General features: G+C 43.0%; 1 long non-coding RNA gene across 2 annotated transcripts; it reads left to right on the forward strand.

The window, feature by feature from the left end:
- Positions 1–1580: 1580 nt before the first annotated feature.
- LOC140602481 (uncharacterized) lies at positions 1581–10772 on the forward strand. Of its 2 annotated transcripts, XR_012005422.1 has the most exons (5): positions 1581–2105; positions 5866–6013; positions 6833–7068; positions 9716–9931; positions 10458–10772. It is a non-coding gene; the product is annotated as an uncharacterized lncRNA (long non-coding RNA). The 2 variants fall into 2 exon arrangements; XR_012005423.1 differs by lacking the exon at positions 9716–9931.
- Positions 10773–17037: the final 6265 nt, after the last annotated feature.

Raw genomic sequence — 17037 nt, forward strand, 5'->3', positions numbered from 1 at the left:
GAGAGAGAGACAAATGGTGCTCTAGGCACCCGCAGGGAAATGAAGCCACACAACGGGGGTCAGGAGTGAACTCTGAGAAGGCCCAGGGAGCACACGGCAGAGCCCCATGGAGGACCCAGCTTCACCAAACTGGGCACCCAGCCCAGGGTGGGCCAGCAGCAGGCTCATAAACCCCTAGCGCCAAGTTCAAGCCTGACACTTAGCCGTGGCTCTGTCGCCTGTCTTCATGGTGACCTAGAGTGGCTCTCCGATTGCAATTGTTTTTCAGCATTGTGAAGTGGTGCATTTCATTGTAAAGAAATGAGAAAAACTAAGATAAAAGCCAAAAAAAAAAAATCCTATAATGTCAACACAGAAAGACAGACATGGTCACATTTTCATATCTTTCCACCAAGGCATCTGTGTGTATATCCACACATAAATAGAGTGTACACAGATGGCTTTGTACCTTGTGTACTGTTATGTAACCTTCTTTCTCACTTGACAATACGTCATGTTCAGCTTTCAATGTCAGCACACGTGGCTCTACATCATCTTTAATGACTGCACTGCAATCCTTTGGATAGGCACACTCAAATCCATTTAACCAACCCCCTATTGTTGGATATTTATGCTGCTTTCAATTTTTTTCCTACTGCAAACAAAGCTGTAGTGAATACTGTGGGACATATGGTCTGTGCCCTTGAGGAGCTCACGGTAGAAGAATCTGGGAGGGGGCTTCCCCTCCCAAATGAAATAGTGAATGTTGTTTTTAATGATGACACTGATAACACGGGCCACTTTAATGGAGCATTTAGTTCGTGCCAGACATGGTGCCAAGGGCTTCGCACCTGTACATCTGTCATCTAATCCTTACAACAACTCTGTGAGGTTGGCATCCCTATTTTGCAGAAGAGGAAATGAAGGCTCAAAGGAGCAAGTGACTTGCCCAAGGTTTACACACAGGGTATGTGGTAGAGACAGGACTCAAACCTAGGGTCTGAAGGCTCCAAAGGACGAGCTGTAGGCCAAGCACTAGACTTTCCTTTGACAACGACTTGGAACCTGTGTTTCTGGATTTTAGCCTCAGACCCACTCTCTATCAGGCTTAGGTTGGAATAATAGAATAGCAGTCACCGAACACTTGAGGTAGATGCTTTATTCCCTCTGTAGACACATGCCCCTTGGTGCTTTGAGCTCGAAACTTCTTCCTTTGAGGGTGGAACCTGTTTCTCGGACTCTGGAATCAGTGCCAGCCTTTGTGGTTTGCTTTAACCAGCAAAATGGGGCAGATGGGGTGTTGTGCCTGTTTCAGGCTTAGACCTCAGGATGCCCCACAGCTCCTGCGCTCACCTGGGAACCTGACTCTGTCCTGGAACGCGCTCAGGCTAGCCTGCCGGAAGATGAGAGCGGTGTGGCTCAACGGCTCTGTGTCCTTGCCGACAGAAATTAGTTGGCTGACAGGTGACTGAAGATGCAGGAAGACCCCCAACCACATCCAGCACAGCCACCCACCCAAGTGTGAGCTCACAATGCCTACTGCTTTAAGCTCACAAGTTGTGGAGTGACTGTCAGGAAGCAAGAAATGATGGGTACCTGGTTCTGTTAGTGTGGGTGATGCAGTCTGGGAGAGGGGGGCTCAAGTGGGGTTTGTGAACCACGTGGCTGGGATGGCTTCAGAGAAGAGGTGACAGCTCGTGCGTTGCAGGGTGTGCAATAAATAGCAAAGCCTCCTGAAGCAGAACAGGGAGGTGGGTCTGCATGCACAATCAGATAAACCTCTTCGCTGAGGCTGCAGGTTGCCAGAGATGTGTCTCCAGAGCCCGAATTAAACAGAAACCTCCCTCTGGACAAAAAGGCAGCTAGACGTCATTTACACACCAGTGCAAAAAATAAAACACCTGGCAGGTTCCCGGGCAGCCTCTCAGGTGTGCCCTGAGGGCTGGAGCAGAGATACCTTGGGTGATGGGCTCCCTTTCAAGTGGAAAATTGGAATTCCAGTCTCAGGCCTAAGGAAAAGGTTGCTCTTTCTCCTGCATCTCCTCTTGCTGACCGAGGCGTGGCTTGGAGGCATCCTGTGCCCTGGGAAGTCCTGAAGGAAGACCTTTCCTGCACCCTCTGACAAGGTATGGAGTGCAAAGTGTTTTCCAGTAACCCTGACACACATGACCTAGCCGGGGTGCTCTCAGCTGCGTCCTGATGAAAGAGTTGAGTCAAATAACCTGCCAAAGCGAAAGACTCAGCAAGTCATTTGTTCATTCATTCGTTCATGCCACAAACACTCCCAAAGGGTCTAAGATGCCCTGGAGAAGCTCATAGCCTGGTAGTAAATGCATATCTTGAAAATTCTGTGCCTTGTCTTAGCGAAACCGAGCAAGGATGGACCCAGTCAGCTCTGGGTTGGTCATGGGATCAGTGAGCTCCCTTCTCCAGCATCTGAAGAGCCTAGAGGCCTGGGAGAGCGAGAAAGGAGAGAAGAATGATGGGGCGTGTGTCCAGAGGTTGAAATTGAAGCACTTCAAGGTTTTGTGTTGCCTAGGAAGACAGCAGGGGACAGGGGGGAGGTGCTGAGCTCCAGTCTTATAGGAAGCGAAGGTGACAGGTTGGAGTCCTAAGGGCACCGTCCTCTGGCATCGTGCCATCCTAATAACAGCAACTGTGTTTCACACCTGAAAGTATGTGTTAGCGCTCGTTTGTTAATGGTGTATGGTGTTGGCCTGGTGGGAGGTGTTGGGAAGCGGTGGGGGGGAGGATTCCCGCCTCCAGGACCTCATGGCCTGTGGGACACTTAGGTCTGCAGACAAGTTACTGCCTTCCAGTGCAATGGAAACCAGCCCAGGACGCTGAGGAAAAAGAGATGAAGGGCCAGCGTAGGTCAGTGCAGGCTTCATATTTGAGTTGGGTGAGTGGGAGTTTCTGGGTGATGAAGAGACATTTCAGGAGGAGTAAGAAACACAGTATGATGCAGCAAAATGAAAAAGCATAGAGCACTCCAGCGTCCCTGAGTGTAGGGTGAACAGAGTTTAATGGGAGGCAGGCTGAAGCGTGGCAAGCAGGAGCCAGACCACACAGAGATTTATGTGCCAGTTTGAGGAGCCTGGATTCACACTGTAGAAAAACAAGGAGCTCTTGAAAGGGTTTGAGCAGAGGGATGTGATCAGAGCTGTCTTGTGAGAGGCGTTCTCTGGTAGCTGTGTATGGGATGGTCTAGAGATGGCAAGACCGGGGGGGCAGTCAGACCCTATAGGAGATGCTGCGGGAATCTCAGCAAGAGATGATGGGGACAGTGACAACGGGAGAGCATTATTGCAATGGTTTTGTGCAAAAGCCCTGGAGGCGACCTTGGGGCTTGAAACCTGCCTGTATCCCTTACCAGCTGTGTGGTCTTAGACAAGTTATTAACCTCTCTGCACCTGACTTTCTTCATGTATGAATTAGGGATAATAAAAGCGATTACCTCATAGTAGCTGTTCCACGAATGAAGTGAAATGGTCCATGTAAAGCCCTTGAACCACGCCCGGTATGCTGCAGATGCCCTATCACGACTGGTTATTCTCATTTACCCCAGTAGACCTGATGGTGGTTACACGTGGACACCGAGTAGAGGGTGAGCCTAGACTTGCTTGCACAGAGCTAGTTAGGAAGTTGCCATTCCAGAGGTGAGAAATACGAGAATATTGTAAAAAGCTTCCTCCCTTCCAGGAGAATGGCCGTGGTACCCAGGGTACAGCACTAGGCTTTGCCCTCCGCTTCTCTCTGAGTGCTCCTAATGGCATCTTGGCTATGTGTAAGTAGACGACTCTGGCCTGAGACTAGCAGCAATAAACGTCAGCAGAAGGCATCACGCCTGCTTGTCCTCTCCAGGCCTCGCAGTAAGCTTGCCAGACTCTTGAGCTGGGCATACTGTTGCCCCCTTTGTACAGATGAGCAAATGGATGCTCAATGCCACAGCCCAGGATGGGCAGCTAAACAGGGAAAGATCCATGAGTCTGATGCTCAGGCCTTTTGACTCCCAAATCCAGCAATCTTTCCAGGACCCCTATTTCCTACCATCCTTTTACTTCCTTGTGGGCTTGCCGAAGTCCATGTGACAGCCCAGTGCCCCAGTAAAGCTCCAAACTGTGTGTGGTCCCGGCACAAAAACAGACACATAGATCAATGGAACAGAATAGAGAATCCAGAAGTGGACCCTCAACTCTATGGTCAACTAATATTCAATAAAGGAGGAAAGACTCTCCACTGGAAGAAAGACAGTCTCTTCAATAAATGGTGCTGGGAACATTGGACATCCACGTGCAGAAGAATGAGACTAGACCACTCTCTTGCACCAGACACAGAGATAAACTCAAAATGGATGGAAGATCTTAATGTGAGACAAGATTCCATCAAAATCCTAGAGGAGAACACAGACAACAGACTTTTTGAACTTGGCCACAGTAACTTCTTGCAAGATCCATCCATGAAGGCAAGAGAAACAAAAGCAAAAAAGAACTATGGGGACTTCACCAAGATAAGAAGCTTCTGCAAGCAGAGGATACAGTCAACAAAACTAAAAGACAACCGACAGAATGGGAGAAGATATTTGCAAATGACCTATCAGATAAAGGGCTAGTTTCCAAGATCTATAAAGAACTTATTAAACTCAACACCAAAGAAACAAACAATCCAATCATGAAATGGGCAAAAGGCATGAACAGAAATCTCACAGAGGAAGACATAGACATGGCCAACAAGCACATGAGAAAATGCTCTGCATCACTTGCCATCAGGGAAATACAAATCAAAACCACAATGAGATCCCACCTCACACCAGTGAGAATGGGGAAAATCAACAAGGCAGGAAACCACAAATGTTGGAGAGGATGTGGAGAAAGGGGAACCCTTCTGAACTGTTGGTGGGAATGTGAACTGGTGCAGCCACTCTGGAAAACTGTGTGGAGGTTCCTCAAAGAGTTAAAAATAGACCTGCCCTACGACCCAGCAATTGCACTGTTGGGGATTTACCCCAAAGATTCAGATGCAATGAAATGCCGGGATACCTGCACCCCGATGTTTCTAGCAGCAATGTCCACAATAGCCAAACTGTGGAAGGAGCCTCGGTGTCCAACGAAAGATGAATGGATAAAGAAGATGTGGTTTATGTATACAATGGAATATTACTCAGCCATTAGAAATGACAAATACCCACCATTTGCTTCGACGTGGATGGAACTGGAGGGTATTATGCTGAGTGAAGTAAGTCAATCGGAGAAGGACAAACATTATATGGTCTCATTCATTTGGGGAATATAAAAAATAGTGGAAGGGAATAAAGGGGAAAGGAGAAAAATGAGTGGAAATATCAGAAAGGGAGACAGAACACGAGAGACTCCTAACTCTGGGAAACAAACTAGGGGTGGTGGAAGGGAAGGAGGGCGGGGGGTGGGGGTGACTGGGTGACGGGCACTGAGGGGGGCACTTGATGGGATGAGCACTGGGTGTTATTCTGTATGTTGGCAAATTGAACTCCAGTAAAGAAATAAATTAAAAAAAAAAAAAAAAAAGCTCCAACTGTGATCTTCCTGTCTTCCAGGGGCCGATGGGGGGCTTTGAAGTAACAAAGAAAGGGTGGGGCAGGAGGGTAGGAGGGTGCCCCCAGCTTTGCTTGAGTTCCTGCAGAAGGACTTCAACCCCTTGAAAGCCCTTGCTCCAAGCCTGGCTATCTTGCGACGAGGGAGAGATGTGACGCTCAGCCGCTCTTTAGAGAGTGGCCCAAAGAAGAGCCGAGGGGGAGGTAAGAACCCTTCTTCTCTGAGCCCTGTGTTCCAGGTGCCAGACATTCATCATCGCATCGACTGCTCGCATCCACTGTGAGGTAATCAATATCATTTCCATTTTTCATACAAGGAGCCCGAGAGCCAGCGAAGTTAGGTACCCAAATTCTTAATCATTCTGCTATGGCAATCCTGCCTTCGGATGGAGAAATGAGGACATAAACCCTGGGCTAGGACAGCCTCTTCTCATGCTGGGCACGTTCTCTTACCAACTCTGGAAGGTATCCTACCTCTAATCATTGCTTTTGTGAGGACAATTGAGTAAATTAAGTACTGTTGACGGGGCTCCATGGCATAGCAGGAGTGGGAAAAGGGGGTTGTTTCTTCATAGGCTCAATGTGCATCTGTCTCTAGCTTGGAGGAACATTTAACCGGAACGTATTAACTGCCAAGAAATGTGGTAGGAGCTTTATATACGTTATTTCATTTACTAACCCCAAACAACCTCATGAACTAAGTTCTATTCTCATCCCATTAGCTGAGACGTCTGAGGAGGAGTAGGAGTAACCTCTTGCTTCAAAGCCACTCAATGACAGAGCACAGCCTGTGTTCTTAACCGCCTTCTGAAGGAGAAGAGAGTGCCCCTGCTGGTTACACAAGAGGGTGGGCATGGCGCCTAGACCGCCTGGGACATGTTGACCCACCTTGGCTTGCAGAGGGCAATCCCTGAGGTTAATTAATCCCTGAAATGAGCCTAGAACAAGAGCTCTCAACTGTGGTTTCCAACCCCGGATGGGGACCCACAAGCTAAGAACCCTATGTCATCCCTAATTGGGCTTCCCAGACCGTTGCTTAACAGATAGACAGTGACCACTTACAGGCTGACAGCACAGGCCGATGATGTGAGAGGCCTGAGATTCTGGTCCCACCACTTGTTAGCTCTTTGGCCTTGGCCAAGTGGTTTACTTTGTTTGACTCTCAGATTCCTCCTGTAAAACAGGACCAATAACGACGCCCATTGTTCTGGTTAAGATTGCTCTGTAACAGACTATCCCAAAGCTTATTGGTTTAGTACAGCCACTTGTAACTTTGTGTTTCAGGAATCGAGGAAAGATGAGGATGGGAAGATTTGCCTGGGGACTCTCATGTGATCACAGTCACGTGTCATCTGGGGCTGCTGCCTTGAGAAAGCCCAACTGAACTGGACATCCACGGCTGGCAGTTAGTGCTGTCACTGGGCTGCTCCTCTTGAGCTGGGCATACTGTTGCCTTCCTTGTACAGACGAGCAAATGGATGCTCAATGCCACAGCCCAGGATGGGCAATGCCTGGGCAAGGTGGGTCCACATGTCCCATGAGTGCTTACACATGGCCTCTCCCGCTTGACGGTCTCAGGGCTGGACTCCTTACATGGCAACTCAGAGCTGCAAAAGAGAGTCTTCTCTAACAGGGGGAAGCTCCACCCCTCTGAATGCATGAGCCCAGAAATCATGCTGTCATTTCCACGGCACTGTATTGATTACAATGAGTCACAGAGCACTCAAGTTCAAGGGCAGAGAATTAAACTCTGCTAAGGATCTTGAAGAGCAGGTGAAACAGGAGGTATTGTAGCCATCTTTAGAAAATATCATCTGCCAGGCTTGTATCACGGAATTGTACACAGATTAAATGAGACACTGAGTAGAAGGTACTTAGGAAAATGCTTGGTGTATAGAAAGTACTCATATGGGATCCCTGGGTAGCTCAATGGTTTAGCGTCTGCCTTCGGCCCAGGGCATGATCCTGGAGTCCCGGGACTGAGTCCCACGTCGGGCTCCCTGCATGGAGCCTGCTTCTCCCTCTGCCTGTGTCTCTGCTTCTCTCTCTCTCTCTCTCTCTCTCTCTCATGAATAAATAAATAAAATCTTAAAAAAAATAAAGAAAGAAAGTACTTGTAAAGGTTAGCTATTGTTAGTAGATGTCACATGTTTGTGAGAAGTCTTTCAACATATCAGGATGGTGGAAGGGGTTGTGGAAAGTCTAAAATTCATTCAAAGCAATGGTAAGGAAAGAGTCCCTTGACCGTTTAGCTAATCAATGGCCCAAGGGAAGAGGAAAGGGAGAGGAAAGGAGTGGGTATCAGATTTATGCGGGCTGGAAGGCTTGAAGTCTTGGTCAGGGAAGGTGTAGTCAAGGAGCCAGACAGGAAGGGTTGAGAATCAGAGCAGGACTGACTGGCCAAGGTGAATGGGAGCAGCACATCCCAGACTCATGGTGCGTGAGAAGAGAAGACAAATCAAGGAGGGAAAAAGAATTGACCAGGCCCAGAAGGGAGTCCAACACGCTGGTGAGAGCTGCCCAGCTTGGCCCATGGAGGCTGGGCTTATGTCTGGGCTGGCCCTCGATGACGAGGAAGTTGGCCTGTAAATATGTTCACTTTGGAGGACAGGGGGGATAGACTGGAGGTGTTTGCCTCTCGGTTTCCTAAAACATTTCCTAACCCAGGAACTCTCAGTGCAGGCTGAAAGTGGCCACATCTGAATTCCCTAAGAAGATCCAAAAAACCACTTCACTGTTTTAATATTGCATTGACAATAAAATCCAAACTCCAGAGCATAAGCCTGAGAATAATTTGTCCTCTGCTAATTCTACACTCTCATCTTCAACTTCTGTCTTCTACTTACTAGACTTCAATTCCATTGAGCTTCTTTCAGGTGCTAAAGCTCTAAAGTTCTTCTTACCTCAGGACCTTTGCACCTGCTATTTCCTCTACTCAGAATGGCCCTTTCTCCTCTCCTTTACATGACTGGCTCCTTTTTATCCTCTAGACCTCAGCTGGAATATTGTTTCCCTTCATATCATGGATCACAATTTTGTGTATTTATGTACTGGATTATTTTCTTGTTTAGTGCCTTCTTTCTACTAGACCATGAGGCATATGAGGGCAGAGTAATGACGCACTTTCACTCTATACCCCTAGCGCCCAGCCAAGACCCTCGTACTCAGCAGCTATTTAGTGACTATTAGTTATGAGAAAGTCTATAACCTCAGTGTGGCTGAGCTAAGGAGTATGGACTTTGTTTATTCTGCAGCCCTGAAGCTGGAGTCGGTTAGAATATACTAGAATGTTGGAAGTGGTGGTGGCCATGCCTTCACGTAAGAACCTGTGGGGTTGAGAGACTGACGTGTTTTTGCTAAGGGTGAAGACCTTTGGAAGGCAGCCATGCATGGAACTGGTCTCCCTCTCCTAGTGTGTTTCTTTTGAGATGATTTTCCACAGAAACACTTTTTCTGTACAGATGAATTAGAACATTTACTGATGTCAGAAAATGAAAACGGTGTTACCCAACGTGCGATTGCTACAAAGAACAGAGTCTAATTTACAGTCTGCCACATGAGATGGGCTCTGGTCGGGGCCTGACATCATCGGAGCACACCTGTTAGGCTGCTCTCCTTGGTCCTGAAATGTCCTGCCTTTACATTGTGTCCTCCCAGAAACCTGCATCTCAAAACACCTAAAAGAACACAAATTCATATGAACGTGCGCACGCACACACACACACACACACACCTCTACAGACACAAATACGTCATAAACTTATCCACATGCACTCTGTAAAGAGTGAGGTAGCAAGACTCGTTTGATATTTATGCGTTAAGCTTCTGCTGAATTCATGCTAAGAACTAGGAAGATATAGGCCTTTTTTGGGTGACGGGCACTGAGGGGGGCACTTGACGGGATGAGCACTGGGTGTTATGCTATGTGTTGGCAAATTGAACTCCAATAAAAAAATAAATTAAAAAAATTTTTAAAAAACGCTGAACAAAAATTAAAAAAATAAAAACAAAGAGCCATCATATCTCCTGAGGCAAGCTGTTTGCCAATCTGCAGTTATTTCCCTCCATCCCTGATGGCTGCAATGTGATTTTGCACCATTTCCCATCTCGAAGGAGTGTCTATGTCCTCAACCTCTGCATCTGGGCTGATCTTATGAATTGCTTTAGCCAACAGGCACTGAGAGAAATGAGATTGCACCCGTTCCAAGCCTACCTCCCAAGAGGCTTTGAATACTCTCATTCTCCCCCTTGAAAACCTGCCCAGCTGCCACGTGAACAAGCTGATGTGTTTCTGCTAGAGGATAAAGAACCACATAGGGCAGAGATGAGCCATCCTAGCTGAGCCCCTTCCAGATGAGCCAGTCCCTATCAGACAGCAGACACGTGAGTAAGCGCTGCTGTAAGTGGCCTGGCCCAGCTCAGACCAGAAGAGTTGCCTAGTCCATCAGTGGACTTATGAGTAATAATAAATGGTTGTTGTTTTAAAATCACAAAGTTTGGGGGTAGTTTGTTACTTTATAACAGCTACCAGATATACTTCCTCACATGAAAGAAAGGATCTGAACTATTCCTGAAAGTGATATGTCCTTACCAGTCAGATGTCTATGTAGGACACTGAAGCAATGCTACTGATTATGATAAAGTCCTAACGGGATGTGGTCAAAGAGCACTGCTTTGGAAGCAAGGAGATTTAAGTCTTCATCCTGACTTCCACCAACTGACTGTGTGACCTTGGGTAAGTCACTTGACAACATCTTGGCAACATCCCGTATAAAGGGAAAGAGCAAGTGTAGCTTATTTTAGGCCTCCATAGCTCTGACACACATTCTGTGGTCCCATGATTCTCAGGCTCTGCTACTTTCATCTGTAAAGCAAGAAAAGATAATTCACAATTCTTTCTGTCTTGCAGGATAATCCAAAAGGATGAAGTGTTATTTCCTTGGTGGCACCTCTGCTTCCAGACACTTTCAAGAATGTGAGTGTCTATGCAGCAGGAACAGACACCCTGAGATGCTGGCTTTGTGATAATTCACTAGGTTTTATCAACATATGTGAACACACAGATTTTCAGCTAATATTAGAAGCTGAAATGGAACTGATGACTGTGATCCCCAGACAGTCTACACCACATCTCTTGAAAGAAGAGCAGGCATCCTATTGAAATATGCATCCTGCCCCCACCTTCTTTTCTCCTGGGTTCCCACTGTGGGTCAATAAAACTTTATTTGTGAGATGAGAGTGGTTTCCCAGTCTGAACAGGCAAAAACATATGCACACCAAGATTGGAAGAGGAGATTGCTTGGAGCTCTTTGCTTGCTTCTGACCAGACTTAGATCAGTATAAATGTTGAGTGGGGTAAAATTATTCCTGTGGGCAATTCCAAATGAGCTCTAATAATTTGACTGAAATTGGTTCCAGAAGTGGTATTTAGGGAATGCCATAGACCCCAAAAGCTAGAGCCTGGCTCAGGACAGTGTTAGCGACTAAGGAGATAGCCTTGCAAGTGGACTGTGGGGTTGTGGGACAAGCTCAGGCATTCCTGAGAGAACACCAAAATCAAGCCCAACAGAGAATTCCCCATCAGTCAAGGACCATGCAAATGTAGTCAGCCAGTGCCAGCATCCAACAGAAGATCAAGCAAGTAGGGAAACTTGTACAGGGAGGGTTTAAAGACAAAATGAATAGTGCATTGTTCACATTTTTGGGGCTGCATATCACAGAAAATCCAACCCCAAGTGACTTAATCTGAAAGAATTTAGTAGGTCAGAAAATGGAAAAGGTCAAGGAGAAAGACTGTTCTCAAGCATGGCTTCATGTGGGCATTGAAACATTGTTATAAGGACCCAGTTTTTTATCTCTCTCTCTCTCCCAACAGAATGCACCAAGTTCTGGATCTGACCCTTTTTGGTCCAATTAAGCCACAGGGTCATACTTGAAGCAATCCTAGTGCCTAGGTTATGCCATACACTGTTTGGCTTAGGTTGATCAGGCAGGGGCCAACCCCATCCAAACCACAAGAATCTAGACAGGAGAAAAGTACCTTCCCAAAGGAAATTCAGACCCACAGGCATCCATGAGAGGAAGCTGTAGATAGAAATATGGAACAGGATCCCAAGCCTTCTGACTTGAAAGTCAATGTTCCAAAAACAAAGAGTAAAGGTTGTTGCAGGAAGGCAAGGGTCTAGATGAAGAATATTAGTAAAATAAGCCAAATCATGGCTAGAGAGGAAGAAAACAGGCTTCCTGGAGAGCTCCTTCTGGATCAGAGGGCTCTAAGGCTATAGGACTTCAGATCTCCTGGACTTGGTGTCCAGAAGAGGGATCTCTTAGTCCAGGTTGGGTACTGTTAGACAATACATCTGAAACTATAAAACCAGTCAAATGGAACTGATGTTTCCAGGGACTAAGACTCAGAGTAAAGATAAGCTGCCATGAAAGGAAACAGGTTTGATTTTTTTTTTAAATCTAGATATATTTTAAGGCATATATATCAAACTGAGTTCTGATTCTTTTGTTCATTGTGTATACTCTAAATGCAGCCTGCAGATGCAAAGCAGGTCACCTTTAATGCTCAGATTACCATAGCTCCAAGCTCCTACCTGCTGGATTACATTAATAAAACAGGATCATAGTCTTCACTACAACTCCCTCACACTCTGTCACCTAAACCTAAAGCAGTTCTGCTTATCCCCTGAGTCCACAATATCTCTCAACAAAACAACTCAATCAGCTGTTGGCTTTAGCCCTCTAGCCAGTGATGCTTAAAACTGGCATCTGGAAAAACCAGGGAAGAATGAATATCATGGCTCCTCTCCTTTTTGTTTCTTTCTTCTCTATCCTGCACCTGGACTCCAATAAATGCTGTCCTTCTCCCATAGCTTCTCACTAGATAAAAATAAATATAAGCAGGTGATGGTTTATTCATTCAAATAATATTTATTGAGTACATAATATAGTTTGTACTCAAGTTTACAGTTTAGTGGGGATGACAGAGAATGAAAAAATAGAGACGTGTATGCATAATTAATGATAAATGCTATTAAAAACTGGAAAATAATTAATGTAATCTATCACATCAGCTACCTAAAGAAGAAAAATCATATGATCAGATCAACAGATGCAGAAAAAGCATTTGACAAAATTGATCACCGATTCATAATAAATATTTTAGCAAAATAGGAATAGGAAAAGAGGGGAACCTTCTCAACTTGATATAGAACACCTACAAAAATACCCTCCAGCTAACATCACACTTAATGGTAAGAAACTAAATGCTTTTTTTTTTTTTTCTAAGACCAGGAATAAGGCAAAGATGTCCCCTCTCACCACTCACTTTCAACTTCATACTGGAGTCCTATCTAATGCAATAAGACAAAAGAAAAAAATGTATACAGAGTGGGAAGGAACATATAAAAATGTGTTTGTAGATGGCGTGATTGTGTAGACTATCTCAGAGAATCATCAACAACAAAAACTAATAAGTGAAACTAATAACTGATTATGTCAATGTTTCAGGATACAGGTTAACATACAAAAATCAATTGCTTTTTTGAAACATAATATCATTTACATTAGCACAAAAATTAAATAGTTTGATATAAATCTAACAGGATGTATACAAAATCTATATGAAGAAAGTGAAAAACTATGGTAAAAGAAACAAAAGAAGATCTAAACAAATGGAGAGATATTCCATGCACATGGGTAGGAAGATTCAATATCGCCAAGATGTCAGTTTCTCACAACCTGATACATAGATTAGTGCAATGCCGACGAAAATCCCTGCAAGTTATTTTGTGCACATAGACAAATTGGTTCTAAAGTTTATCTGGAGAAGCAAATGACCTAGAATAGCTAACACAATATTGAGGGAGAAAAACAAAGTTGGAAAACTGATACTACCTGACTTTAAGACATACTATAAAGCTATAAAAACAGTGGGTGTTATACTATATGTTGGCAAATTGAATTTAAATAAAGAAAAAAAGACAGTGTTGATTGAAGAACAGACAAATAGATCAATGGAACCGAATAGAGACCAGAAATAGACCCATACAAATATAGTCATTTGATCTTTGATAAAGGGGCAAGGGCAATAAAATGGAGAAAGGATAGGATCTTCAACAAATGATGCTGGAGCCACTGGACATCCACACGTGAATCTAGACACATACCTTCTTTCTCATAGCTGAATAATATCCCATTATATGTATAATATAAATATATATTATAATATATAAAATATATATTGTATATAGTATATAATATAAAACATATATTATATATTTCTATATATGCATTATATAGAATATCTATTTCTGTATATATATAGAGAGAGAAAAAAACCAATGAGGCAAAAACTCATTCTTTAAAAAAATCAACAAAATTGGTTAACTTCTAGCAAGACCTAAAAAAACAAAATCAAAAATGATGCATGAATTGCCAATAGTAGAATTAAAATAGAGGCTATCATTGCAGATCATGCAGACATTAAAAAGATAATAGAAGAATATTACAATTTGGTACTCATAAATTTGACAACATAGAAGAAATTAATCAATTCCCCCAAAAGCTGCAAACTATCAAAACTCAGCCAAAATGAACAATCTGAGTAAGTCCTAAAACCAGCAAAGAAATTGAATTCATAATTACAAATCTCTTGAAAAAGAAATATCCAGGCCCAAATGATTTCACCAGAGAGTTCTAGCAAACATTTAAAGAAGAATTAACGCCAATTTTCCACAGTCTCTTCAGAAAATAAGAGGTTGGTAAGCAGGATAATGATGCCAGAACCTGTTAATGTTACTTTACAGAGCAAAAGGACGTTATTAAGAATGCTGGAATGGGAGATTATCTTGGATTATCCAGGTAGGCTCCATTTAACAAAAGGGGACCTTCAAGTGAAAGAGGGTGGCAGTGGGGTCAGATTCGGAGAGAGATTTGAGGATGCTAAGCTGTTGGCTTTGAAGATGAAGAAAAAGGCCATGAGCCAACATCTTAAGTTTAGCCCAATGAATCTTCCTTCAGACTTCTGGCCTCCAAAACTGTAAGATAATAAATTTCTCACATTACTTGTGTTAATGTGTTACAGCAGCAATAGGAGATGAATATGAATAGAAAACTAACACAGAGAGGAAACATTTCTCAGTTCATTTTATGAGGCCAGTATTGACACCAAAACCAAACAAACAGCACAAATAAAGAAAACAGGCCAATATCTCATGAATTTAGACACTAAAATATGAAAATATTAGAAAACTGAATCCCACAATGTACAAAAATAATTACCTGCCAATATATGTATTGTATATTACCAATATATGCCATGACAAATGAGACTTAATCCTAGGTATGCCAGGTTGGATCAATATTCAAAATTCAGTGTAATCCACCATGCAAGCTAAAAAAAAGAGGAGTCATATGATCATATGAGTTGATGCAGAAAAGGCTTTTGACAAGATTCAGCACTCATTTATGACAAAAAGCTCAGAAAAATAGGAATAGAGGGAAATGTTTCAACTTGATAAAAGCATCTTCAGAAAACCTGTAGTTAATAATACACTTATTGGTGAAAGTTTAAATCTTTTCTCCCTAAATTTGGGAGCAAGACATGGATTTCCATTCTCAATACTCTAACCAAACAGAGCTGGAAGTTCTGGCTACTGCAATATGGCAAGATAAAGGAGATAAAAGGAATACAGGCATGGAAATAAAGACATAAAATAATCTCTATTTGCAGATGACACAATCAAATACAAAGAAACCCCCCCTAAAATTTTCATACCAAAAAACCCTCCTAAAACTAACTAGTGAGTTCAACAGGTTGCCAATATCTTTTTAAAAAGGGGAAAAAACACAATACCTCTGCTCCAAAGAAAAACAAACTAACTAGATATAAAATTAATAAGGCATGTACAGAATCTGAATACTCAAAATAACAAAAAGCTGATGAAAGAAATAAAAATCCTAAATAAATGAAGAGATATACTATATTTGTGGTTTGGGGTTCAACATAATAAAGATGTGAATTGTCCCCAAATTGATCTATAGGTCTAATGCAATTCTTATAAAAATTCCTGCAAATACTTTCATAAACACGAATACGAATATTCTAAAATTTATAAGGGAAGGTACCAGTCTTAGAACTGCTAAACAATCTTGACCAAAAAAAAGTGTAAGAAATTACAATATTAAGGCTTACTATAATAGCCACAGTAATCAAAACAATGTGAGATTGATGAATAGATAGATAAACCAATGGAAATTAAAGGATCCAGAAATAAAGCCACACAAATATGCTCAACTGATTTTTGACAAAAGTGCAAGAGCAGTTGAATGGAGGAAAATAGCCTTTTCAATATTTAAACAAAACTTAACTCAAGGGGAATGTAGGTGGCTCAGTCCGTTAAGCGTCTGCCTTCAGCTCAGGTCATGAGATCCAGCCCCGAGTTGCACTCTCTACTCCATGGAGGGTCTGCTTCTCCTTTTCCTCTGCCTGCCACTCTGCCTACTTGCACTCTCTCTCTTTCTGTCAAGCAAATAAACAAATAAATAAACTTATCTTTTAAAAAAGACTTTAACTCAAGATGGATCATAATTTAAATGGAAAATGTAAAGTCACAAAATTTTAGCAAAAAACCCATATGAAAATGTAAATCAAACCATCAGCTGGATGCCTGTAAACTTCTGCACTGATACATGTCAATTACCTTTCAATAAACCTAGGGACAATACCTTTCATCTTTATCAATTTTATATCTAGGAATTTGTTCAAAGGAAATAAAGGAAAAATGCCTGCATTCATATTTAACTATTTATATTAGTGAATTATTTTTAAAATATTTTATTATTTATTTACTCATGAGAGACACAGAGAGAGAGGCTGAGACACAGACAGCAGGAGACCCAGAACTGTGGGATCACGACCTGCCCCACGTCTGACCGTGGGGCAGACGCTCAACCACTGAGCCACCCAGGTATCCCAATAGTGAATTATTTTAAAGCATTCTAAATACCCAGTAGATAAATTGCCAAATAAAATTTACTGCATCCATGCATGGAAAAAAATGTGAGGATATTTTCAGGATCTAGAGCTAGGTAAAGAGTTTTTTTTTTTTTTTAAGATTTTTATTTATTTATTCATGAGAGACACAGAGAGAGAGAGAGGCAGAGACACAGGCAGAGGGAGAAGCAGGCTCCCTGCTGGAAGCCCGATGTGGAACTCGATCCCGGGACTCCAGGATCAGGGCCGAAGGCAGGGGCTAAACCGCTGAGCCACCCAGGGATCCCTAGGTAAAGAGTTTTTAGACTTGACATCAAAAGTATGATTCCTAAAAGGAAAAAACTTGATGAATTGAATCTCATCAAAGTTTAAAACTTTTGCTCTGTGAGATGCCATGTGAAAAAGATAAAAATATAAGAGTGGAAGAAAATACTTGCAAAACACATATCCAGCAAAGGACCCGTATCTGGAATATGTAAAGATCTCT

This window comes from Canis lupus, chromosome 13 (assembly GCF_048164855.1).
Source record: "Canis lupus baileyi chromosome 13, mCanLup2.hap1, whole genome shotgun sequence".
Lineage (NCBI taxonomy): Eukaryota > Metazoa > Chordata > Mammalia > Carnivora > Canidae > Canis > Canis lupus.